This window comes from Bos javanicus, chromosome 26, assembly GCF_032452875.1.
Source record: "Bos javanicus breed banteng chromosome 26, ARS-OSU_banteng_1.0, whole genome shotgun sequence".
In the NCBI taxonomy this organism is placed as follows: Eukaryota; Metazoa; Chordata; class Mammalia; order Artiodactyla; family Bovidae; genus Bos; species Bos javanicus.
The window spans coordinates 41,279,441-41,307,168 of record NC_083893.1 but is presented as its reverse complement, the minus strand read 5'-3'; the positions used below and the strand labels follow the sequence as shown (position 1 = coordinate 41,307,168).

Below are 27,728 nucleotides of genomic sequence, written 5' to 3'. Positions count from 1 at the left end.
CCACTGTCCAGTCCCCACCTGGTCACATCAAGAATTGAGGATATCAAAATCTTGTAACCTGTCTCCCCAGCAGAGGGTCACTGGCCTAGAGTGGAGAAGCAGAGAGCTAATATAAGGCTTTTGTTGACAGATGTTGAGCATCAGGCCAGAGAGTTTAGGTAACTGGCCCCAGTGTAAAGAGCCTCACTCTTGGTGGAGCATCCCAGCTCTCCTCCATCCTGCAGCAGGCCAGGCTGGGCTCCTTCTCAAGCCCAGCTCAATATTCCTCCAGAGAAGGAATGGTCTTCCTGTAGCAGAACAACCTGATTTAATCTGTGTAGATGCAAACACTGGCAGGAGCTGAAGCTCAGGAAAATGAGTTGTTTACCCGGCTCCCGTGTAAAATGACAGCACTTGGGGTTTGGTTCCTGAAGTGGAAGGTCAGAGAAGAGGTCGCAAGGTCAGAGAAAGGAACTGGGGGCTGGAGGAGATGAACCTGGGCTTTTGTGTGAGACAGAGAAAAAGGTAAAGGGGCGGTGGAACTTCCCCTGAAATGGGGTAATTTGAATAATAAGAATGTCTAACATTATTTTAAAGTTGTTTTCTGTTATCGTATCACAAAGTCTCATGTACAGATGTGAGAGCTGGACAATAAAAAAGGCCGAGCACCGAAGAATTGATGGCTTCAAACCGTGGTGCTGGAGAAGACTCTTGAGAGTCCCTTGGACAGCAAGGAGATCAAGGCAGTCAATCCTAAAGAAAAGCAACCCTGAATATTCATTGGAAGGACTGATGCTGAAGCTCCAGTACTTTGGCCACCTGATGCTAAGAGCTGATTCATTGGAAAAGACCCTGATGCTGGGAAAGATTGAAGAGGAGAAGGGGAGGACAGAGGATGAGATGGTTAGATGGCATCACCGACTCAATGGACATGAGTTGAGCAAGCTCCGGCAGATGGTGACGGACAGGAAAACCGGGCATGCTGCAGTCCATGGGGTCGCAAAGAGTCTCGGACATAACTGAGAGACTGGGCAGAACAGATCACAAAGCCCTTCTCTCTCCCCAGATTTTCATGCTGCGTTCACCAATGCTTCGCAAGTACTGTGTCTTGCTTTGTTTGGTTTTTGGCTATGACTGGGGTTTGCAGCTTGAAGAAAGGGCTGCATTTTATTCATATTTGAGTCAGTACAATATGGAACAAAGACAGCATAAAGTAGGGGCCTGACGTAGAGGAGACAGAGAGTACCATAAACCTTTGGGGATTCCTGGAAATCTGAGAGTGGACTTTGGAGATCTCATAGGCATGGACTTGAACTGGAGTCTAGAAGGGCAGGGAGGTCTGCAGGCATTGTGGCAGAGCTGATGGCGACCTCCAAAAGAGTTCAAACCAAGGGGCACCTCCCAGAAGTACTGCGGCCAGTGCCCCCAGCCCTGTGGTGAGCCGTCGTGACCCACGCCTCCGCGGGAGACCCTCCAACACTAGCAAGTGAAGAACGCTACAGCATTTCTCAAAGCTGCTTGTTGTTTATGGCATTATGGCAGACGCCATAAACAAGTTCCGTGCCTCTGATCTCCATGCCCCATTGAGGAATCGTCTGGACCCAGAGAGGTGTTCATGATTGTTCATTGCTCATGTCATTTTATCAGACTCTCTGCATTTCAAATTGCATCTGAACCATCACAGGCAACTGTTATTCAATCAGAATTCAATGCCTATTCTCTAAATCTCTCCAAATAAATTATTCCAATTTTAAATTTAAAAAAGGGCAGGGAGAACCCAGCTGACATCTGGGTAAACATGTATTTATAAACCTAAATAAAATCCACAAAAATAAAAGTCGGGGATCACACATATTGTTTGTATTCTTTTTGAAACTTCTTTTTTTCCCATTTAACAGTAACATATCAAAAATATTTTCCCATGGCTACAGTATCGTATTTAATAGCTACAGTGCATACTAAGTGGTTGACAAATTTTAGCTGTTTAAAAACACACATCTCATTCCTTATACCTTCTTTCTGCCTGGGATGGTGGGGGAGGTTGTAGAGTGAGGCAGGTGGTGGGGGGCGGGCGGGGGACGGTGTGTGGTTAGCCTAGACCGGCTGCCCTAGGTTAGATGAAGCAGGAAGGTACTGAATCCAGAGACTTGTGAAGCGGGGATAGACTTAGGGGCACAATCAGGTTGGCAGGATCAGAAATTGGGGCAAGGACAGAGCCAGCACAAGCAGATAGGGTGGAGAGGGGAGGATTCTTGGGTCAGGAGAGTTCTGGAGCCCTATGCTGCTTTTTAATGGGGAGACCCCGGGTCTCCACTGGCAGTCACATCCCAGGATATTTGACACAGGTCTTGAAAGGTCTAGTTCATGAGCTGGAATCTGGTTCTTTGGGGACAGAGGCCAGGTATTCACGGTAATGATGCCCTCTAAATTTTGAACCTCTAAACTAGAACCTGGGGATAATCTTGGAATCCCTGCTTGAATACCTGCAGTGATGGGAAACTCACTCCATCCTGAGGCATCTTGTCTGGAGAGAGGTATACTGGTTCACTGGACAGTTACTTCTATTGCCTCATAGTCTAGATTCCCACTCATGATTCCATGAGAACTGAACTAAGGGCTCTGGACAACAGTGACTACAACTTGGACGTGGGCTGGGCAGTAGCCAGTGCTGAGGCCTGAGAATCAACAGGGCCAATCTAGCTGACTTTATGGACCATTATCTTAGACATGGGTGCAGACCTTTACTCAAGCGCCAATCTAAATCTGCCTTGTTCTGAGACTGCATTCAATCAGCGTGTTCTCTTGTCTTCATGACTGATGAGTGGTAGCTGTCAGTTAGCCAGCCCACAGCTGACCACAGACACGTGAGGGATAGTAGCTGAGACCAGACAAAATTGCCAATCCACAGAATCAGAGGCTAAATGAGTGGTTATTGTTGTCAACCACCAAGTTTTGGGATGGTTTATTACATTGTTGTTGTTTGCTCGCTAAGTCATGTCCAACTCTTCATGACTCCATAAACTGCAGCACACAAGGCTGCCCCGTCCTTAACTTTCTGCTGGAGTTCGCTCAAACTCATGTCCATTGAGCTGGTGATGCCATTCAACCTTCTCGTCCTCTGTTATCCCCTTCTCCTCTTGCCCTCAGTCTTTCCCAGCCTCAGGGTCTTTTCCAATGAGTTGGTTCTTTGCATCAGGTGGCCAAAGTATTGGAGTTTCAGCTGTAGCATTAGTCCTTCCAATGAATATTCCGGCTTGATTTCCTTTAGGATTGACTGGTTTTGGGGGGATCCTTTTAATATTCCTTCATACCAGCCCGTACCCAATTCGCTTGGCCATCTTGAAAACATCACAAAGAACACTACGTAAGAGAGGATCAATGGATGCATCAAATCCCTCTTGAGCGGCGAGATGACAGCTTACAAGAACAACTCCTTGACCGGTGGCCACTGTGGCCTTGTGGTCTGGACCAGACTGAGTGTCATTGCCCTGTCGTTCCCTGAGGACGTTGCTCTCAGCATCCCATGTTACAAACCACGCATAAAGCCTCAGCCCAAAGTGGAAACACGAAGCTGAGTACTGATTTGCAATAAGGGGTCTCTCTTTTTTTTTCTGTCAAAACAGATCTTTGGTGATACATTTAAATATAAGGCTGTCCTTACTCATAATTTCCATACAGTCCTTCTCTGTGGACTGGATACTAGCAAAACCTATTTCTTATGAAAACAAGCTGTTGAAACCCACAAAAATTCAGACATCACTTTGAATCCAAAAGCTGCACTGTGCTGTCATTTTTGGAAATTAAATACAGTATCAACCTAATTGGGAACTGTAGGCTAAGGGGAGGGTGGAAGGAGGCTGGAATGAGGGCTAGGAAGGCTGTTTCAATGCAAACAACACGATAAAGATCTTGAGTGTAGATGTAGTACCAATGCCAATCATATCAGAGCCAAAGATATTAACACGGATGAGTCACGAGTTAGAGCTAAACTAAGAAATGGAAGATATTTGCCTTCTCAGACTGTAAAGAGTCTGCCTGCCATGCAGCAGACCCAAGTTCAGTCCCTGGATTAGGAAGATCCCCTGGAGAAGAGAGTGGCAACCCACTGCAGTATTCTTGCCTGGGAAATCCCACGGACAGAGGAGCCTGGTGGGCTACAGTCCATGGGATTGCAAAGAGTTAACACAGCTAGGAGATTGACACATAGTGACATGACACAGTTAGTAAGCCTTTGCAAATGTAATTGTTAGGCTTTAGAGAGAGTTTGGCTAACATCAGGTACTTTCATTATGTAAAATAGAAAATAGCTTTCTAAAACCTCTGTTCTTCAGGTAAGTTTATTGTAAATTTATCTTTAAAATATTAGAGGACTTCTCTGGTGGTTCCAGTGGCTAAGACTCCATGCCCCCAATGTCGGGGGGCTGGATTCAATCCTGGTCAGGGAACTAGATCCTACATGCCACAACTAAGACCGCTGCAGCCAGAAAAAATAATTAATTGATTTTTTAAAATAAGGATAAAAATAGTTATGATATAATTTTTAAAGTCCTAAGGATAAAAAGTTATGATATAATTTTTAAAGTCCTAATAAATAAAATTTTGTTAAGTCTTATTTTTTTTTAAGACTTTGTTACGTCCTATTCTTTTCAGCAAGAACAAAAGAATATCTTAATCCTATTTTCCTATTTTTTATTTTGAAGGACTGGAGAGCATCTGCTGGTCTCGAACCAGCCTCAGAGAGGGTAATTGAGTAATTTGATCACTCTGTAGTCGAAAGAACCACTGAGCTACAGCCAGCCCCTGTATTCCTGTTTTTAAGTTAGCTTTGGGGACAGCTGAAACAACGGAGGCATCCTAACCACCTGCCTCCCGCTATTTCCACCCCAAATGATACAAAACAATGAGAAAGAAAAAGGAACTGTATACAAAAACCAGGTCCTTAGTAAAAAGGAGAAGTTCAAGCAGTCTTCAAAATAACTGTAATAAAAAGAGAAAAGTCAGACAGTCCCAGGGCACAATTCCTCAGCTCCCATGCTCCCCCCAGCACGGAACTTTGTAGAAAGCACAGACAGCCCTAGTACCCTAGTGATGAAATAAAAATTCCCACTTTAGGGACTTTGCTGGTGGTCTAGTGGTTAAGATTCTACACTTCTAGTGCAGCGGGCACAGGTTTGATTCCTGGTCAGGGAAGATCCTCCATGTCACATGGTGTAGCCAAAAAAAATTCACTTCAAGGCAAGATAAAAAAACTTTAAACAGAGAAATTTTCTCTGCCCACGTGAGCTTCCTCTCTCCCCTCTGGGATGTATCATGTATCTGTATTATACTTCAACAGACTGCCCCCCAACAGCGGTAGAAATACCCATTCAACCATAAGGACCAATTTTTCTCCTTCTGGCATGAGTCGGGTAACTCCTTAGAATAAAATATTTCTTTCTCAGTCTTGTAAGGGGTTGTGATGAGCCACCACTTGCCTTGTCCATGTGGACATCTTTGGTGAACTTTATGTATAATGTCGATATATCATTTCCATTAAAGATAGTGATTGGTGCAGAGCAGACAGGTCAGATAACCTGGGAAGATACTGGGTGGCTCCTAATGGAAGTTCTTTGCTTAAGTCCCTACTTGCGTATATGTGCTGAGTCGCTACGGTCATGTCTGACTCTGGAATCCTAGGAACTGTAGCCCACCAGGCTCCTTTGTCCATGGGATTCTTCAGGCAAGAATACTGGCGTGGGTTGCCATGTCTTCCTCCAGGGGATCTTCCCAACCCAGGGATCGAACCTGAGTCTCATATCTTCTGCACTGGCAGGTGGGTTTTTCACCACTAGCACTGTCTGGAAAGCCCCCGTACTTACTTAGGACCTTATTAGTGTTACCAGGGGTATTACCTGTTTTCTGCCTATTTACTAGATCCTTGGTTCTTGCATTATCAAATGTGTGACTGAGCTGCAGATAAATAAAATGATTAGATTACTTGAAATGATTGATCAAATATACAGTCCTATAAGACCGTGATGATAATAGTCTAACTTCTAGAGAAGAGTCAACAAGAAGAAATCATTTCCTGAACCAAACAGACTAATAAGACAGATGGCCGAGAGGCTTTGGACTTCTGTTAACAGAGCTAGTCCAGCAACAGCACATTGAGTGGCTTATCAACAAAATCACCTGAAATAGGAATGAGAATCCCCAGTGCAGTGGGACAAATTTAGACATGAAATGCTTCCCAAACCTTGGGAGGAATTAATATGCTTCCAAAAGATAAGCACTACCCAGTTCTACCAGACACTAGTCATTAGCCACCACAGTCACAGACCTGCATATGATATACCTTGAAAGGAATTCAGGGCAAACATCAGGATGAGGCACTCTGTACTCTGGGAAAACTGACAAAACAGGCCTTCAGATAGTTAGATATCTTCAGGAGAAAATTTTTATGAACCTGGATTCTTGCATCTTCCCTTACTTAAAAAAGCACTAAAACTATTAACTAAAATGTCTGCTCCTGTGGCTAGCAGCAAACTTCTGTTCAAGTGTGTTCCTGATTGCACGTATCCTCTTCTGCCAAATCACAGACATACTGGCCTCCTCTTTTACCTCTTCAGAGCATTTCTCAGAGCTCTCTGGGAGGCTGTCTCATGGATTATAATCCTCGATTTGAATGGAATGAAATTTTCCTCTCTTTCTCAGATTGACTTTGAATGACTTTTTTTTCTTTGCTATTAGCAAAACAGTGAAGACAGAAGGAAGATAAAGTTGGTCTAAAATTATTGTCAGAATGATTAAGTCCACTCTAAGTCAGAAAATACCAAAAAAAAAAAAATAGTGTGTGAGCAAATCAGAGCCTGGACTTCAAAGGGGCAGGGCCTCAAAACACAGGGCATTTAAAGAGACAGGCATGATGTAAAACGCAGTGCTCTGGGAGAGGGGGAAAAAAAGCAAAAACCACAGGAGAAGCACTCTATCGCAACTGTGTGCTAAATGGGGAAAAGAAGGAGCAAGAGAAAATTTAGAGACTGACAAGGAAAAAAGAAAACCACAAAACCTTCCCCACCCTGTGCCACCAAACTTGGCAGCTGTACAGACAGAACAGGGCAGTATTAACCCAGCAATCCTGGAGAGCATCCCAATGTTATAAAAATGCAAAAGAGGAATATCAACAAATCTATACAGAGCTATTGCAAAACAGAAATATTAGGAGACAGCAATTCATATATATCACCTGGGAAAAATCTTTCCCCCACTCTCAAAATAGCTAGAAAGTAGAAGAAAATTGTAAGTCAGTCCACCAACCCTGAATATTGATTAGAAGGACTGATGCTGAAGCTGAAGCTCCAATCCTTTGGCCACCTGATGAAGAGCTGACTCATTGGAAAAGACCCTGATGCTGGAAATGATAGAAGGCAAAAGGAGAAGAGGGTGGCAGAGGATGAGATGGTTGGATAGTATCACCGACTCAACGCACATGAATTTGCGCAAACTCTGGGAGATAGTGAAGGACGGAATAGCCTGGTGTGCTGGAGTCCATGGGGTCACAAAAAGTTGGACACAACTTAGCGACTGAACAACACTACCACCCAACAATTAAATGTTCTTAAACAAGCATTCAAGCATATGTCAGTTCAGTTCAGTCACTCAGTCGTGTCCCACTCTTTGTGACCCCATGGACTGCAGCATGCCAGGCTTCCCTGTCCATCACCAACTCCTGGAGCTTGCTCAAACTCATGACCATCAAGTCCGTGATGCCATCCAACCATCTCATCCTCTTTCGTCCCCTTTTCCTCCCACTTTCCATCTTTTGTAGCATCATGGTCTTTTCCAATGAGTCAGTTCTTCGCATCAGATGGCCAGAGTATTGGAGTTTCAGCTTCAGCATCAGTCCTTCCAACAATATTTGGAACTGATTTCCTTTAGGACGGACTGGTTTAATCTCCTTGCAGTCTAAGGAACTCTCAAGAGTCTTCTTCAATGCCACAGTTCAAAAGCATCAATTCTTCAGTGCTCAGCTTTCTTTATAGTCCAATTCTCATATCCAAACATGACTACTGGAAAAATCATAGCTTTGACTAGATGGACCTTTGTTGGCAAAGTGATGTCTCTGCTTTTTAACATGCTGTCGCGCATATGTAAAACACTTCAAATCGGAAATTCAAAAATTCAATGAACAAAAATCAGGGAGAAATGTAAAGACAGTTGACTGGACTCAGGAAGGAAATAGAAAATGGCTGGATTACCTCAGAAATAAATAAATCACAAGGCACCCAAAAAGAATAGATTAAAAAAAAAAGTTAAACAAGGGCACTGAAGAAAATCAGATAAATGATGAAAAGAATGAGAAATGACACAAGAAAGAAGCAAATAAGACTTACCTGGTGACCTAGTGGTCAAGAATCTGCCTGCTAATGCAAGGAACGTGGTTCGATCCTTGGCCCAGGAAGACTCCACGTGCCATGGGGCCACTAAGTCATGAGTCACTACTACTGAGCCCATGCTCTAGAGCCTGTGCTCTGCAACAGGAGAAGCCGCCTCAGTGGGAAGCCTCCACACTGCATCTAGAGGGCAGCCGCCGCGCCACAACTAGAGAAAACCCATGCACAGCAATGCAAACCCAGCGCAGCCAAAAACAATAAACAAAATTTTAAAATAAATAAATTCTAGTTGTGGCATCGGCCATAATTAAAACTACTTTTTTAAAAGAAGAAAGAAGCAAATAGGATCAGAGAGAAAATATGGGAATGGGAGACAAAGAGAGAGAGTAATATCCCTTTTGTTGAAGTCCTTGAACAAGAAAACAAAACAATGGAGGAAAGCAGATATTTAAAAACTTTGATCCAAGAAAAAATTCCTGAAAGAGAAAAATACCTGAATCTGTACACATTGAAAGGAATCACTGAATACCTGGGAAAATTTACCCAGAACAATCAATTCCCGAGGCAGCAGAATTCCTAAGTTATTATATGCTGAAACCTGTTTTATTCTAGCCTTGATATATGAAGAACAGGTTGACTGAAAATGAACTCCTTCATTCATACTTTAGTTCATTGGGTTTTGGAGGGGTTTTAAAACGCTATTGCATGATAACTTTGCTTTGCGTGTTGATTTTTAATAATATGATAGCACTCTAATTCTTTTGGCTTTATAAGTTATTTGATCTTTCTCTCTGGAGGTCATGAGAATTTTATCTTTTATCTTTGAAATCTAATAGTTTTACTATTTGATAAATGGGGACCAAAACTCATGCAGAAAATCTCACTGTTGCTAAGTTAAAGAAACAGAGTTTGAGTCTGCCAGAGAGGATAGAATTGAAGGGGGAAGCTCTTTAGGGAAAGAGCCAAAATCTGTACACAGATTCCCCTTAAGTCTTTGACCAGTTCCTAGAATGCACAACCTCAGGGTAAGCTCCAAAGAGCTCAAGAAAAAGCAACAGCTAGAAGCTAAAAGGGGCAGTGTCGAGAGGGTAGTTTGCAGTTCAGAGTCCCATGGAATTAAAGTGTAGTGAAAGTGTTAGTGGCTCAGTCATGTTCAACTCTTCTCAACCCCACGGACTATAGCCTGCCAGACTTTTCTGTCCGTGGAATTCTCCAGGCAAGAATACTGGAGTGGGTAGCCATTCCCTTCTCCAGGGTTTCTTCATGACCCAGGGGTCGAACCTGAGTCTCCCGCACTGCCAAAGGATTGTTTACTGTCTGAGCCATCAGGGAAGCCTCCCCCTCCATGGAATTAGAGGGGCTTGGTTAATGCTTTGCACTTCTCATTAAAACCCTGGAAGAACTACACCATATGAATAAAGACTATATTTCAGGGCTAAACATTATCCCCTAGGAATAAGGGCTAAATCAAAATAGACCTACCTTAAGAAAGCTGAGAGCCGAAGAATTGATGCTTTTGAACTGTGGTGTTAGAGAAGACTCTTAAGAGTCCCTTGGACTGCAAGGAGATCCAACCAGTCCATTCTGAAGGAGATCAGCCCTGGGATTTCTTTGGGAGGAATGATGCTAAAGCTGAAACTCCAGTACTTTGGCCACCTCATGCGAAGAGTTGACTCATTGGAAAAGACTCTGATGCTGGGAGGGATTGGGGGCAGGAGGAGAAGGGGATGACAGAGGATGAGATGGCTAGATGGCATCACTGACTCGACGGACGTGAGTTTGAGTGAACTCCGGGAGTTGGTGATGGACAGGGAGGCCTGGCGTGCTGTGATTCATGGGGTCGCAAAGAGTCGGACACGACTGAGCGACTGAACTGAACTCAACTTTACAAGGTCTAAAACTAAGCCACCACATGATCAAGGCAATCTCCCAGTAACTTAACTGCCTGTAGAGGAAAATACAATATTATTTAAAGGAAGAGAATAGAATGTAGTACCTACTATAATACCCAATACATAATAACAGACTGCTGGATATGTGAGGAAGGAGGAAAACAGAACAGAAAACGGAAATCAAGAGGGAGAATGATCAATAAAAGCAGACACACAGATGTCCTAGAGGCGGAAGTAGCAGGCAAGAACTTAAAAATAACTCTTACAAACAGGACCAAAAAACGTAACTATGGTGGTGAAAGACAGGAAGTTTGTGGAGGACACATATAATGGAGGATATAGGAGAGTTATGGAAGCTTGGGCAAAGGGGGGTGTGAAATAGAAAAGTACCTTAAGAGACAGATCAACCCAAGAAATCTGCGGTTCTTGTTTGAGCCCTGATTGAAATAAACTGTCTTAAAAAATGAGACAACCAGTGATATTTGAATGCCAACAGGATTTTTAATATTAAGGAATTATCATTTATTTTTAGGTATGATGTTATCATTATACACATATTAAAAACAGTCCTCATCTTTTAGAGATACATACCCTAATATTACTGATTAAATGATGGAATGATTTGCTCGAAAACAATATCATAGTTGGGACAGACATTAATGGCAAGTAGAGTTATAAATGAAATAAGATTGTCCAGATGCAGATAATCACTGAAACTAGTAATTGGTATATGAAGATTCTTATAATATTCTCCTTACCTTTGTGCTTGCTTGGAAAGCACAATAAAAAGTGAAGAAAGGGAAGGAGATTGGGAGAGAGGGAAGGAAACTCTTCCTCTTACACGTGTGACTCCAGTTCTCCAGCAACCCCAACTGAGCCCATCTTTGCTGCATCCATGGTGATGAGTGCAATCGGATCATCCCTTTCCCAGATGTGTGAAGGTGACCTGCTGCTAATTTGCTGTTGTTGCTGTTCAGTTGCTAAGTCGTGTCTGACTCTTTGCAACCCCGTGGACTATTGCCTGCCAGGCTCCTCTGTCCATGGGATTTCCCAGGCAAGACTACTGGAGTGGGTGGCCATTTCCTTCTCCAGGAGATCTTCCTGACCCAGGGATCAAACCCAGGTCTCTTACACTGCAGGTGGTCTCCTGCATTGCAGGCAGATTCTTTCCTGAGTGAGCCACCAGCGCAGTGTGCTAAGTCACTTCAGTCATGTCCAACCCTTTGTGATCCCATGGATCGCAAGAAGCCCCCAGGCTTCTCTGTCCATGGAATTTCCGAGGCAAGAATACTGGAGTGGGTTGCCATGCCCTTCTCCAGAGGATCTTCCTGACTCAGGGATTGAACCCATGTCTCTTCTGTTTCCTGCATTGGCAGGTGGCTTCTTTACCACTAGCACCACCTGGGAAGGCCCAAGCCACCAAGGAATGAGGCGTTTGCAAAAGCATCTCAGTCTTAGACAAGCTGGGGCTGGTGCTGGCGGAGAGGGAAGTACACGCAACAGACGTCAAATTGTGATGCTTCTGCCAGGTGATGCACACAATACCCTCACCAAGTGTTCTTCAAAGAACTGGAACACATTAGGGGATGATCTTGTGACTGACAGGATTCAAGAGTTGTTGTCTCATCTGTTTGCTATGAAATACGAGATGCAAAGTAACGTCATCAGATCCTAACTTGAACCTATGTTTCAGCAGAAGTGTAGCCATAGGGATGGTTTCTTGAGTGACCAAAAGTGAATACAGAGCCATGTTTTTCCTTGTTTGTTTTTTGTTTCTTTGTTTGTTTTGGCTATGCCCCTCAGCTTGCGTGATCTTAGATCCCTGGCCAGAGATTGAACCCTGGTCCTTGGCAGTGAAAACACTGGACCATCAGGGAATTCCCAGGGCCATGTTTTCCAAATTCATAGAGTCACCTACAAAATTGTGTCCCCTCAAAATGAGAAACCTGGTCCTACTTAGAAATCGTCACTCCAGGTTCACCCACCTCCAAACCCTTCACAGTCCTTTCATAGCAAAGGAGCACAAGCAGAAAGAAATAATATTTCATGGTTTAAATCTTGCAACTCAGGATTTGATCAGCACCAAAGGCAACTATGCAGAGGTGAGTTGGACCTTGGTAGAGTCTGGACATTACCTTGATGCCCCGGAACCCTGAGCCACAACCCGTTTTAGGCATTCCAGAACTTTGTGCAGATATAAGCAGCCTGGCTACAGAAAGTGGGCCCTCTTTGCTGGAACAACATTAGCCTGCGTTGCTGGGTTTAATCTCTTTATAATTCTTTGGCACCACTTCTGGCACTGGGCTCAGCCAAGCTGTTCCCTGACTCGAGTGTGGAGCAGAAATTCCCCTTTTTAGGTCACAAACTCAGAGAACCCACTCACACCAATGACTCCACTGTGTCAATTTTAAACATCTCCATTAACATTTATGAAATGTTAGCAAAGTGGCAGCTATCCTGAGTTGCCCCTGCCGTATGTAGGCATTGCCCAAGATTGAAACACACACACAAACTTGCCTGCCAGGCTAGAATGGTAAAAACACATGGATCTCCACCTCTTCTGAACACAACTGAATCAAGAACCCTAGGACAAGGGTCATGGGTTATTCAGCGACCATCAGAGGGTACAGCCAAGCCCACAAAGATTGTCTCTCTGTGTGAGTTTCTTAGTTGGTCTCTGGCTGCTCCTCTGTTGTCTCACCACATGGAGTCTTGGTCCCCATGCCCTGCCTTTGGTGTTGGGATGGGATCTTTTGTGCTGAGCTGGACAAATCTCACCCAGGCTTGTCACCTCCTTAGGAATCAGAGCATTGGACTAGTGTGGGCATCACAGTGAGTTTGGTTTTCTGCTTGCCGATACTCCACAATCTGGTCAACGGTGTTTGTCCTGGCTCTCTCCCTTCCCTATCAGCCATCCACTGCTGTCCCCTACCCCTGGCCTATTAAATCCACATCCTTGCCTGCACTTGTCACAGCTACCCAGCTTATACTTCTCTACTCCCACCAAATCACACACTCAAGCAGGAGACTTACAAGGGCTTGCCTTTATCCTTTGCTGTGAAACCTACTCTTTCATCCTTCTTCTCTCTGCCCACCACACACTGACTGAGCACTCATAACACCCAGGTCCTTGGCAGTGAAAGCACTGGACCGCCAGGGAATTCCCAGGGCCATGTTTTTTAAACTCATTGAGTCACCTACAAAATTGTGTCCCCTCAAAATGAGAAACCTGGTCCTACGTAGGAATCATTACTCCAGCTCCACCCACCTCCAAACCCTTCACAGCCCTTTTGTACTAAAGGAGCACAAGCAGAAAGAAATAATATTTCATGGTTTAAATCTTGCAACTCAGGATTTGACCAGCATCAAAGGCAACTATTCAGAGGTGAGTTGGACCTTGGTAGAGTCTGGATGTTTCCTTGGTGCCCTGGAACCCTGAGACACAACCAGTTTTAGGCATTCCAGAACTTCGCGCAGATATAAGCAGCCTGGCTACAAGAATTGAGCCCTCTGTTGCTATTTGATAGGGGCCTTGGAAGTCAATGAAGGAGGCTACAAGCCAGGAGGCAATAAGAAGGAGGGCTTAGCTCAGTGCCAGAGACCCCCAGAGCCAGTGCGTGCTGACCTGAGTGGGGACTGGGTGTGGGCGCCCAGCAGAGACGGGCCCACCTTCAGACTGGAATGAAGCAGGTAGGAACTGAGAAGTAGGGGTTAAAAGAGTTGCTTCAACCCAGAGCTGTGTCTTCTCAACGAATCCCCCCTTCTCTTTTTAAATGAGTTTCTGTTTCTTGCAACCAAATGTTCCTGGATTAAAACCACACTCAAAAGTTGCCCGTGACCTTCACACTCTGGCCTCTTCACAGTCCTCATCTTCCAGCATTTCCATAGCACCTGACACTGTTACCCCACCCTCCTCCACAAACCCCTCCACTTAGGACTTTTCTGAAAGGTGCTGCAAAACCTCGTCCTCTTTTTCCTTCTCCAGTGCTCCTCTTCCCCTCTTTGTAAAGCCTTCTAATGAGATTCAGGATTTGGTCTTCCGGCCTGGGTTGCTCCTAGAAGATTCCACAGGTCCCCTTGCTTCCTCTACTGAGCCCATGGAGAAGACTCCCCGTCTAGACACCAGCCCTGACCTCTCCCTTCCACCTCCACCGCATTTTTAACTCTCTGACGGATATCTCCACTTGGATGATGCATAGTCACTCAACCTCCTGAAATGCACATTTGATATCTCCCAGCCAATCCCTCTCCTGACTTTTCCCATTTTGACTGAGAGGCCTGCATTCTTTCAGCCACATCCCCTGGGGCTCTCACCTAACACTACACAGTGTGGTGATGGCTTACTTAGTCTCTATCTCCCCACTAGCCTGGGGGCTCCACAAGGGCCTGGATCCTGTGACTGGTGTGCAGACTATTGCCTCTGTCCCTCCACTGTTTCCAGGGGTCTGGTACATGGGGATCGCTTAAATGTTTGCTGAATGAATTGATGATTATCTTTTATTTGCCCCTCTGCTTCATTCCTCTGGTCTCTCCAATACATACTCACCAAGCCCTCTGAATTCTTCCTTCCTGAGGTCTCTTCTTGTCCCCTTCCTGCCCGTTGCCTTGGCTCCTGGGCCAGACCCTCATCACCACCTATAAGCGCTCTTGCAGAAGTGAGCTGGTCTCTCTGAGTGCAATTAAATGCCTGCAGAGTGGAATTCTGGGAAGATGGTGGCAGCAGAGTTTTCAGGTCTTCCCAAATCCCCTCTTGTAAACAGACAGAACAAATTGCATAGTAAAAGTAAAAACCTGTGGACACTCACAACAGAACTGGATGATAAGGGTTCCCCTAACCTCAGCCATCCACAGGGCCCACCTGGTTTCGGCACCTGTGCAGGAGGACCCAGAGAGAAGCAACAGGGCAAAGTCAGGTAGACCTGAGAGCAGGAAACCCGCCCAGGGAGCCGACAGGTGTCAGTGGAGAGGATGGTGGGCCAGTGTGGGAGCAGCAGCTAGAACTGGGGGGGGGCTTTGCTGCATCCAGACAAACTCAGCTATTACACACTGGATTATACTCAAGAGTAAGTGGGATAAAGAATTTCAGTCTGTGCATTTCTGTTGCACGGAACGTGCTGTAAAATAAAACACATGCTCACACATACACACACACTCCCTCACTCCACTGTGTTTAACTCAGCTGCTAGATTCTCTCATGAGGCTAAGTTCACTGCCTTACTTCAGTGTGATCTGATGACTGGGTTATAGCTGACACCAAGTCAAACTCAGAAACACTCGGCTTTTGTTGAAATCACATGGCAGCTCAAGTTGGCAGCCATGACGTCAGAAGCAGGTCTGAAAAGGTACTTGTGGAGTCTAGAGAGACGCTGTGCAAACATGTCAAAATCAACAGCATCGCCAGCTTTAAAATAACTTTTTGTCATAAAGTCTTGGTGTCTCAGGCCCTCAGGGCTCTCTTAAATCATCATTCCACAGGCTCATAAATACTTGAAAATCCAGTTTGCTGTCGGCAGAATCATCACAGAAGCCAGAAGAAATTTCAATAATCACCTAGCCCAAACTTTATTTTACCAGGGAAGAGATGGAGGTCTAGGTTAATGAGGACTTGTCCTACCAAAAGCAACAAATCACTAAGTGGAAAGAAAAAAATACGGTTTATGTGGCTTTGGAGACAATCAGAAGGGGAGAAATAAGAAGCACAGATGGGCCTTCAATTTCCCTTTATAAGGGAAAAAAAGAAAGAAAGAAATGCATTTACCCCGCTAATCTCAGCAGCCAAACCAGTTTAAAGCACATGTTGCTCAAAGGAATAAAGCCATCAATCTGAGGCTTACTTACCCAGTATCCTCTCAGCATGAGGGGCAGAGAGGGGGAGAGGCCCTCTCTTCCTGATGTTACGGCTCTTCAGCACTGCCCTCCGCTCGCAGTCTGTCTTCCCAGGATCACATGGAAGCGTTCTATAAATGTGCCTTGGCTTAAGGTTCGGAACGCTGGCCTGGGAGCCGGCAGTGTGTAAGCAATCTGACCCAGGCCAGAGGCAACTGTCCAGAAACCTCTGCTGCCCAGAAGGAGGACAACAAGGGGCAGAGAGCTTGCAGGTACTGGGAGCCTGAGGTGCTCTATTTTTCTACGTGTATCTGGGATCTGAAGCCAGATTGCTTCGAGCTGCAATCAGATTTACTTGGGGGCAGTTCTATATCTTACTTTTCAAAACAAAACGGTCTTAAAAAAAAAAAACCTATAAAATGAGAAGTACTTTTGGTAAATGGGGACAGGTCACTGTCAACTTCTACTGGCCTTGTAAAATCAAGTTGTCTTTTTTGAAAATGTCACTAGGCCCCTTTGGGAAAGGCGAAGTGAGCAAAGGCTGTTAATGCCGATTCTAAATGGCAAAGATACCTAAAAAAAATTCCATCAGTATTTTGTTGTAGCCACACATTCTGGGAAACAAATTCACTCAGAAGGACAATGCAGATAGTGGAGTGCAGTTTATTACACCAGCGGGCCCAAGGCAGAGTTTCCTCTTAGCCAAGGATCCCGACCAGGTTTTGTGAAAACCTTATATACCCTAAGCGTATGTGTCCAAATCCACCTCCCCAAAAGTCCCTGAAACTAGTCTGAACAAAGGAAGAAGAGAGATACAGTCAAAGTTAACCCGTGCTTGATTCATAAGCCTTAGAAATCTGTATGTAGGTCAGGAAACAACAGTTAGAACTGGACATGGAACAACAGACTGGTTCCAAATAGGAAAAGGAGTACATCAACGCTGTATATTGTCACCCTGCTTATTTAACTTACATGCAGAGTACATCATGAGAAACACTGGACTGAAAGAAACACAAGCTGGAATCAAGATTGCCGGGAGAAATATCAATAACCTCAGATATGCAGATGACACCACCTTTATGGCAAAAAGAAGAGGAACTGAAAAGCCTCTTGATGAAAGTGAAAGTGGAGAGTGAAAAAGTTGGCTTAAAGCTCAACATTCAGAAAACAAAGATCATGGCATCCGGTCCCACCACTTCATGGGAAATAGATGGGGAAACAGTGGAAACAGTGTCAGACTTTATTTTGGGGGGCTCCAAAATCACTGCAGATGGTGACTGCAGCCATGAAATTAAAAGACGCTTACTCCTTGGAAGGAAAGTTATGACCAACCTAGATAGCATATTCAAAAGCAGAGACATTACTTTGCCAACAAAGGTCCGTCTAGTCAAGGCTATGGTTTTTCCTGTGGTCATATATGGATGTGAGAGTTGGACTGTGAAGAAGGCTGAGCACTGAAGAATTGATGCTTTTGAACTGTGGTGTTGGAGAAGACTCTTGGGAGTCCCTTGGACTGCAAGGAGGTCCAACCAGTTCATTCTAAAGGAGATCAGCCCTGGGATTTCTTTGAAGGGAATGATGCTGAAGCTGAAACTCCAGTACTTTGGCCATCTCATGCGAAGAGTTGACTCATTGGAAAAGACTCTGATGCTGGGAGGGATTGGGGGCAGGAGGAGAAGGGGACAACAGAGGATGAGATGGCTGGATGGCATCACTGACTCGATGGACGTGAGCCTGAGTGAACTCCAGGAGTTGGTGATGGACAGGGAGGCCTGACATGTTGCGATTCATGGGGTCGCAAAGAGTTGGACACGACTGAGCCACTGAACTGAACTGAAGCCTAGGTAGTTAACAGCGGACAATTATCAACAGGTTGTGGTCATTCCCCAATAACCATAATAGAATGTATGATTCTATTCAGTTACACGGATAATTAGGGTATTCTTTTAGGTGATGGAGAGCCCTGGGGCTCTTCCTTCTGGGGGCCTGGTTTTTCAGTTGGTATGTCGTTTCCATAGATACTGGGCATATAGCTCAAAGTCCACAGTCTGGCCCAAGATGGAGTCCTGCTTTCAAGATAGATGGGGTGCTCTTTACGTGCCAACACCAAAAACTCTCCAAGATAAATCATTAAGTGAAAAAAAATTAAGATGCAGCACAGTGTGTCTAATATGTCACCCACCATCTATGTAAAAAAAAGGAGGGTATAAGTTTCCATGTGTATACTACACTATGTATAGTATATAAATTCTATGTTCTGAAAAACTCATACTATACTGTCTTATGATATAAAAATTAATGACTCTTTTTAGAAATTCACAGGAGAAACTAGTGTCAGTGGCTGCCTCTGGGGGGCGGGCCAGCATGAGCCAGGGAGGTGTGGGGACTGGGGTCCAGAGAAAGAGGACGATCGCCTCCTCTTAGGGTCTAGGAATTTTATCTCATGTGAATAGGAATTTTTCACATCCACATTCATAATGTGAATACTAATTTTCATTAGCATAAATATTTAATTTTCAAAATTATTCTACTATTCAGAGCACTGAATTCTATGGACCATAAATCCTACTTCTCATATATTTAAATATTTTGATTGAATTGAGAAGGAATTCTTTAAGAAGATGGAGTTCTGTGATATGTGTGTGTGTGTGTGTAAAAACCCTATAGTAGCAAAACACCTGAGTGAGTTTTGAATGAGGCGTCTGAAGGTTGGATGTTCAGTCCTAATTCATCTCCTTTCTAACCTGGACTTGGATCAAGTGTCTGAACATCATATTGTTAGGTAGGTAGAATAGGGAAAAGGAGTCCAGAATGGTGGTGGCTAAAAGACAAGGAAGGAAAAAGCCCGGGATAATAGAACAAAAGAAGCTCCGAGGACTGGAGTGAGGACCTCAGGTAAAACAAACAACACTCCTGGCTGGCCCAGTTTACATAGGACAGGCCCAGGGAGAGATAAACATATAAAAAGAGGAGCCAAAGCTAGCTCTCTCTCTCTCTTTCTCGTGCTGGGGCGCTCTTCTCCTCGCGTCTTTGGATCGACGTGCCCTCATGCCTCAAAGATGGATTTTCCTGCTATCTTATAAATAGAATAGAGCTGTAACACTGAGCTGTAACACTGATTTGTCTAAGAGCTATAACATGGTCCATTCGAGACCTGAGAGCTATAACACGGTCTATCCAAGACCTGAGAGCTGTGACCCGCCAAGGGGGCTTTAATGTCCGTCACTCCAAATCTTTGTTGTGACGAGGACAAAGAACCGAGGAACATACACTTGCGTGACATCTATGGTGCTGTGACTAGGATTTAACCCGGCTGAAACAACCTCCGTGCAGAAGAGGCCAAGCACAGCAGGAGCCCAACTCAGTGAAGCTCCCGCAGTAGAGGCGGGATCCACCAGTCCCAGGGGTCCCAGGAGGTCGTCACACCTCGACCTGCCCGGGGATTCAACTTCTAGAAGGCTGTCACGCCTCAGCCTGCCTGGGGATCTGCACCCTGACCCGGGGATGCCTGGCTCTCAGGTTGCAACAGTTCTGGGTAGGATAAACTTCAGAAAGACTCAACCCTAAGGAAGTCCTCCCATGGAAACAGAAGGAAGCCTATTACTTGTGGGACTATAACTCAGGAGCCTGATGAGAACCCCATTGCCTTTCTGGAAAGGCTAAAAGAGGCCCTCCAAAAGTTTACCAATCTGGACTTACACTCTTACGAGAGACAGGTGATTTTAAATGTTAAATTCCTGTCCCAGTGTGCATCAGATATCAGAATTAAGTTACAACAGCTACAAGAGCAGGACCCTGCTGCTTCTTTAGATGAGATGGTTCAGACAGCCACCAATACCTTTTATAACAGAGAACAGGAGAAGGAGGCCAAGGCCCAGGAGAGGGAGAGAAAGAAAGAGACAAGGCATGCCCAGATGCTGGCCACCCTCCAGAGAAGCCCTGTGGCAAACCCCAAGTCCTTGAAGGACAAGGCACGAGACAAATGCCTGATCTGTAGACAGGTGGGGCATTGGGCCAAAGAGTGTCCAAACCGTGACCAGTCTCCTAGAATGGCTTGCCACAAATGTCATCAACTGGGACATTGGGCGGCACTCTGCCCTCGAGACCCAAGAGCCTCAAGGTCAAGCGCCAAGCCTTCCCTCACGATGGTTCAACAGGACTGAAGCGGCCTGCTCTAGCCAGCCCGCTGTCACAGATAACCATCACGGGGCTGGAGCCAAGGGTGCAACTGGATGTGGCAGGTAGGTCCGAGAATTTCTTGGTTGACACAGGGGCTACCTACTCTGTCTTGATCTCCTACTCCGGAGCCTTCTCCTCCCAAACCTGTACCATTTTGGGTGCTACAGGAAAAGCAACTACTAAAGGATTCACCCGACCACTTCTTTGTTGCTGGGATGGACAAATATTTTCCCACCAGTTTCTGGTGGTCCCTGAGTGTCCTACCCCCTTATTGGGAAGAGATATACTCACTAAACTGGGGACCACCCTTGTGATGGGTAGAGCCCATAGAGCCCGTAGAGCTCTACAGCTCCTGGTTACTACTGAAGAACCCGTTACACCTTCAATAGAGAGGGACCAAAAACTATGGGCAGACAAAATTAACCCCCAGGTGTGGGACCAGGGGATTCCTGGACGAGCCCACCAAGCTGAACCGGTCATCATTGTCCTCCGAGATCCCACTCGGTTTCCTAACCGGAAACAATATCCTCTCAAAAGAGAGGCTCGGGAGGGACTACAGCCTTTAATAAATAAATTCCTTGCTTGTGGGCTATTGGTCCCCACCAGTTCGCCATGTAACACCCCAATCCTCTCAGTAAAGAAAAAGACGGAACCTGGCGAATGGTTCAAGATCTCCGGATCATAAATGAAGCTGTAGTCCCCCTCCATCCCACAGTACCCAATCCCTATGTAATCTTGGGAGAAATCCCACCCAGTGCCAAGTGGTTTACAGTCTTGGATCTCAAAGATGCATTTTTTTTGCACACCACTGGCTAAAGAATCCCAATATCTTTTTGCCTTTGAGTGGGAGGCCCCAGGAGAAAAACACCAACAGATGACTTGGACAGTATTACCTCAGGGGTTCAGAGGTAGCCCCCACCTGTTTGGACAGGCCCTTAGCTGGGATCTCCGAGATCTGGATCTGGGACCTAATAGGAAAATATTACAATACATAGATGACCTACTAATCTTCTCTCCAGATGAGAAAAGTGCCCAACAACATGCAATCCAGGTTCTAAACTTCTTGGCAGAAAGGGGATATAAAGTCTCCCGTGCTAAGTCACAGACGGTCGAGACAAAGGTCACTTACCTGGGAGTTCAGATTACACATGGGTCCAGGAGGCTGTCCTCTGACGTACAAGGAATCTTCCAGTTGCCCTCCCCCATGACTCGAAAACAATTTCGAGCTTTCCTGGGGCTAACTGGGTATTGTAGAATCTGGATACCCACTGCTACTGCTACCGCTAAGTCGCTTCAGTCGTGTCCGACTCTGTGTGACCCCATAGACGGCAGCCCACTAGGCTCCTCTGTCCCTGAGATTCTCTAGGCAAGAATACTGGAGTGGGTTGCCATTTCTTTCTCCAGTGCATGAAAGTGAAAAGTGAAAGTGAAGTCGCTCAGTCGTGTCCGACTCTTAGTGACCCCATGGACTGCAGCCTACCAGGCTCCTCTGTCCATGGGATTTTCCAGGCAAGAGTACTGGAGTGGGGTGTCATTGCCTTCTCCGCTGGATACCCAACTATGGTCTAATTGCCCAGCCTTTATATGAAAGCTTAAAGGGACGAGATGATTCAATCCCACTTATGTGGGGAACTCCTCAAAAGAAGGCAGAGGCTACACTAAAACAGGCCTTAACTCAGGCACCTGCCTTGAGGTTGCCAGACCCAGAAAAAGCACTCCAACTTTATGTCCATAAAAGAGAGGGAATAGCCTTGGGAGTGTTAACTCAAAAGTTTGGATCTGAGCCCCAGCCTGTAGCTTACTTATCCAAGAGGCTAGATCCAACTACCCGAGGTTGGGCCCCCTGCCTTCGAAATCCTGCAGCTATTGCAATCATGATAGAAGATGCTTTAAAACTCTCCTTTGGGGGCAAACTAACTATTTTTACCAGCCACCAAGTAAAACAACTCCTCAATGGGAGATGCTATTTATGGATGTCTGATCAAAGAATCCTCAGATATCAAGTAATGCTGATAGAAAATCCAGGCCTCACTACATCCCCTTGTGAGGTTCTTAACCCAGCCACCCTCCTCCCTACCCCCGAGGGCTCTCTCCCCTTTCACTCTTGTCTAGAAACCTTGGACCACTGGACAAAACCCCAAGAGGGATTGTCAGAAGATCCTCTGACCAATCCTGAGGAAATCTGGTACACTGATGGAAGCAGCTTTGTCTTGGATGGAAAAAGAAGAGCCAGGAATGCAGTAGTCTCCAATTTTGAGACCATAGAGGCTAAGCCTCTGCCACCAGGTCAACCAGCTACAACATGCAGTGCCAGTTCAACAAAGACATAAAACTACAGCTGACCACGGAAAATATCACACACCCTTAGATGGACACAGCTATAAGGACTCTGAGGCTTGAGACTAACAAGAGGGGGAGGCCCAATACCCCTCACCGTCCCAGTTCAGCAGGAAGTAGCCAGAAAGACCTCGACGCCCCTATTCCCAAAGAATTGGGCCTCCCATCTCTTGAGGGGGAATGTTAGGTAGGTAGAAGAGGGAAAAGGAGTCCAAAATGGCAGTGGCTAAAAGACAAGGAAGGGAAAAGCCCACGAAAATAGAACAAAAGAAGCTCAGAGGACCGGAGTGAGGACCTCAGGTAAAACAAACAACACTCCTGGCTGGCCCAATTTACAGAGGACAGGCCCAGGGAGAGATAAACATATAAAAAGAGGAGCCAAAGCTAGCTCTCTCTCTCTCTCCCTCCCGCGCGCTGGGGCGCTCTTCTCTTCGCGTCTTTGGATCGATGTGCCCTCACGCCTTGAAGATGGATTTTCCTGCTATCTTCTAAATAAAATAGAGCTGTAACACTGATTTGTCTAAGAGCTATAACATGGTCCATTCAAGACCTGAGAGCTGTAACACGGTCTATCCAAGACCCGAGAGCTGTGACCCGCTGAGGGGGCTTTAATGTCCGTCACTCCAAACCTTTGTTGTGACGAGACAAAGAACCAAGGAACATACACTCGCGTGACAATACGTCAGTTTCATCAGGTGTAAAATTGTCCCCCACCTCACCTTCTCCACAGGCCTACACAGTCCAAATAAGACAAGGATATAAAAGCCCTCTAAAAGCAGAAAACCCCTATTCAGGAATAGGATGGTTCAGGGTGATCACATTTGATCATGTTTTCTTGAAGTTCTTGTGCAATTCAACCCTCAAGTATTTTAAGTTGTATTTTCCCTTAAGAACAAGCATGGAAGTCAAGGGCATAGTTTCAGAGGACCTGGGCCCACAGTCATTGTGGTTAATGTGCATCTTAGTGCTCTCCGTAATTTTCTCAGCATCACCTCCCATATCTTCTTCTAAACAACCTCTTGTCCTGTCGTCGTGAGCTGTTTTGCCTTCCTGCAAGGTTTTCTATCAAATCTAAGTTCTGTTCCCAGTTCATTTACCCAGAAGCATTTTTTTTTTAGTCCTCACATTAGTACCAAGTCATCATGGTTGGGCTAAATTGCCTTGAGATGTTAAAAAAAACAACAACTTTCAATTACACTAAAATTACTTTGCCAATAAAGGTCCATCTAGTCAAAGCTATGGTTTTTCCAGTAGTCATGTATGGATGTGAGAGTTGGACTATAAAGAAAGCTGAGCGCCAAAGAATTGATGCTTTTGAACTGTGGTGTTGGAGAAGACTCTTGAGAGTCCCTTGGCCTGCACGCAAGGAGATAGACTGAAAGTCCATCCTAAAGAAGAGCAGTCCTGATTATTCATTGGAAGGACTGATGTTGAAGCTGAAACTCCAATACTCTGGCCACCTGATGCAAAGAACTGAGTCATCTGCAAAGACCTTGATGCTGGGAAAGGCTGAAGGCAGGAGAAGGGGACGACAGAGGATGAAATAGTTGGATGGCATCACTGACTCAATGGACATGAGTTTGGGCAAACTCCAGGAGTTGGTGATGGACAGGGAGGCCTGGTGTGCTGCAGTCCATGCGGTCGCAAAGAGTCTGACACAGCTGAGCGACTGAACTGAACTGACTGAAAATCACAAGCGAAAGTCCTAATGCCTATGAACGGTGTGGTTCCTTCCCTCGGTCCTGAAGAAAAGCTGCGGACACGCCTGCTTACCAGAGGAGGTGGCGCCACCACGTGGCCACTGTGTGGATGCAGTTTTCATCATTTGTCGGGTCAGCTTTGAAAGGATTCTTAACCTAAAAACTAATTAATTCACAAAAGAAAAAAAGATTGTTTTTAATTTGAGGATATTTGACATATTTCAAAATTCACTTATAAAGTGAGGTTTTATAATATTTTTATTTTGTATTACTTATTTGCCCAATTCAAATTCATGTAAATGCAGACTTGCTGAAAATTACTAGCATATGGCCGACAATGCAAAGGAAACAAAACATTTCCCAGGAAATGCCTAGAACTGCTGATTATTTAAAAGTTCTAAAAGGAAAGTAAATTCAAACTAATGTTTATTATGACAGTAAACAGGTGGATTTATTAAAATAAAAAGATAATGTTTACGGTTCATTATCTCCTTATGCAGTGAAAAAGAAACTCCCATTAAGGAAGCAACTGGAGCGTACACACTTAACTCTTTCCCTTCAAGGTACTTCATTAAAGTGATCGCTAAAGGATGTTTTTTGTTTTCAAGTGTCTTAGGGCAATAATGAAGCAAACTGGACGGCACGCCAGCCAAGAGATGGCTCCGTGTTTGTGGGTAACGGAAGGGGATGGAGGTCTGATCACAGGGGAATCAGAGCTGAGGTGTCCCAGCCCAGAGCTGGGGGGAGAGGGGCAATGAAACACTAGGAACGTGGCAGAGAGCTGAAAACTCCCAAGAGAACCAAGAGAACGGGCTGAAAATAAAAACCAGGTGTAAATGAAGCCAACTCCCCATCTCACCCTCTCCTGGTGCCTATCAATTAGACAAAAGCAAAACCGAAACCAAAAACCAAACTAGCCATGTATTCTGGGGAAAAAAAAACCAGAAAGTTAAAGGTAAGCTTAATAAAATAACTTACAAATAGATTTAAAGAAAGATTTAAAATATGAAAGCATATAAGAGACTTAGGGAGTCAGTCCATGAAGTCTCACATCTGATTAATAGGAGATCCAGACACCGAACAAAAAAGCAGAAGGAAGAAATTATCAAAGAAAGAATATGAGAATAACGAAAATATTTCCCAAAGTCGAAGGAGATGAATCTCCGGATTGAAAAGGCGTCTGGTACAATAACTAAAACTATTTCTCACTGTCCTGTGAGTTGACAGGGCTCAGCTAGCGAACTCTTATGTTGGGAGAGGGCTCTCATGTGGCTGCAATCAGACTACAGCTAAAACCAGAGTCATTCCAAGGCTCCATGGATTGGGGTTTTCAAAACGCTGACTCCCATCACTGGCAGGTCACACAGACTTTGGCTAGAAGCTCAGCAGTGGCTTACCTATGGCCTCTTCGTGTGTCTTGAACTTCCTCACAGCATGGCAGATGTGTTCCAAGAACGACTGTTTCCATACACAGGAAAGAGAAACTGCCGATCTTTCGAATCCAGAAACGGACACAGTGTCATTTCTGCTATATTCTACTCATCAGAGAGTCACAGTGCCCAGATTAAAGGGGAGGAAACATAGATCTTCCATTTCAGTGGGAGAAATATCAAAGAGTTCACAGCCATCTCAAGTTACCACCACCCCCTAAATGCTTCTAGAAATAAAACACACTAGGTCACCTACAAAGTAAAGAGAATCAGAACCAAACTCATTTTCCAGCATTTCCTCCCTTGTGTATCATACTCCAGTTACATATGCCAGACTCATTTTATCCTCGAGGACTTTTCTCTGCCATCGTCTCTGACTAGAACACATGTTCCCTGAATCTTTGCATGACTCACTACTTCTCACACTTCAACTCTCATCTCAAATGTCACCTCCTCTGAGGTGTCCCTGCTCATCATATCTAAAATAGCATAGTACTCTTGCCTGGAAAATCCCATGGACAGAGGAGCCTGATAGGCTGCAGTCCATAGGGTCGCTAGGAGTCAGACACGACTGAGCGACTTCACTTTCACTTTTCACTTTCATGCATTGGAGAAGGCAATGGCACCCCACTCCAGTGTTCTTGCCTGGAGAATCCCAGGGACGGGGGAGCCTGGTGGGCTGCCATCTCTGGGGTTGCACAGAGTTGGACACGACTGAAGCGACTTAGCAGCAGCAGCAACAGCAGCAGTCAGCATTTATATCCTTCAGTTCAGTTCAGTTCAGTTCAGTCGCTCAGTCGTGTCCGACTCTTTGCGACCCCATGAATCGCAACACACCAGGCCTCCCTGTCCATCATCAACTCCCGGAGTTCACTCAGACTCACGTCCATCAAGTCAGTGATGCCATCCTTTATATCCTTGCTGCTAAGTCGCTTCAGTCGTGTCCAACTCTGTGCAACCCCATAGACAGCAGCCCACCAGGCTCCTCTGTCCATGGGATTTTCCAGGCAAGAGTGCTGGAGTGGGGTGCCATTGCCTTCTCTTCATGGCACAAACCAAGTCTTTTTTTCTTGTTTTTATTATGTCTCCTTCATGAGAGTAGCAACTTTGTCTTTTTTTAAATATTTTTTTTTATGTGGACTATTTTTAAAGTCTTTATTGCATGTGTTACCATATTGTCTCCATTTTGTTTTGTTTTTGTGGCTGCAGGGCATGTGGGATCCTAGCTCCCAGATCAGGGATGGAATCCACAGCCCTCTGCACTGGGACCTGAAGTCTTAACCACTGGATGATCCCTGAAGGCCTGCAACTTTGTCCTATTCAACATTGTATCTCCAATGCCTAGAGCACTACCTGGAATGTTTGTTGAGCAGCTATTGAATCAGAATCCCTCTCAAGCAGACAACAAAGCAATGCCTTTACGTTTCTGATTAAAAAAACAAACACCATTTTCAACTCAAAATTCTATGTCAGTCATATCATCCACCAAATCAAAAGACAGATTAGAGACATTTTTCAGACTCATAAAAATTTCCCCTTTACCATTCTTCTAAGAAAGTGCCTCCACAAAATCAGAGCATAAATTAAGAAAGGTTTTAAACGTGGAATCCAGAAAACAATGGATTTAACAGAAGGAAGCAGGAATGGGAAGCCCCACAAGGACAATTGTGCACAAGGCTGGAACTGCAGCTCCTTCAAATTGAAGTGGGCAGGTAGAGGGCGCTGGGACAGAAATCTCCAGATTAAAGGAGAATTCCAGTAGAATAGCTGAATTGAACAAAAAAATTGGGAAAAGATGACAAAATATTTCTTCAAATAGTGCAATCAAAGCAATCATAAACTGTAGGAGAAATATAAAGTATAAGAAAAAAATGTAACCAGTAATCATATTGATCACTAGCTCCTTGCTAAACAATACTCACAGAAATCCAATAAAACATTGTCATTTTCAGATTTGGAAATCAATCTAGGAAGAAGCACAAATGGTTCACTTAACAATCGCAGTGCCACCCC

At 44.9% G+C, this 27,728-nt stretch overlaps 1 protein-coding gene across 18 annotated transcripts in view; it reads right to left on the bottom strand.

The window, feature by feature from the left end:
- Positions 1-16,189, bottom strand: part of TACC2 (transforming acidic coiled-coil containing protein 2) — a 234,437-nt gene extending 218,248 nt beyond the window's left edge. For 9 of the 18 annotated variants that reach the window (XM_061403701.1, XM_061403709.1, XM_061403704.1 and 6 more), the window contains exon 1: positions 16,082-16,186. The gene's annotated coding sequence lies outside the window, so the exon portion shown is untranslated. Of the gene's footprint in view, positions 1-16,081 lie in introns of all 18 variants that reach the window. The other 9 variants (XM_061403715.1, XM_061403716.1, XM_061403712.1 and 6 more) reach the window with 3 other exon arrangements.
- Between the last annotated feature and the right edge of the window lie 11,539 nt (positions 16,190-27,728).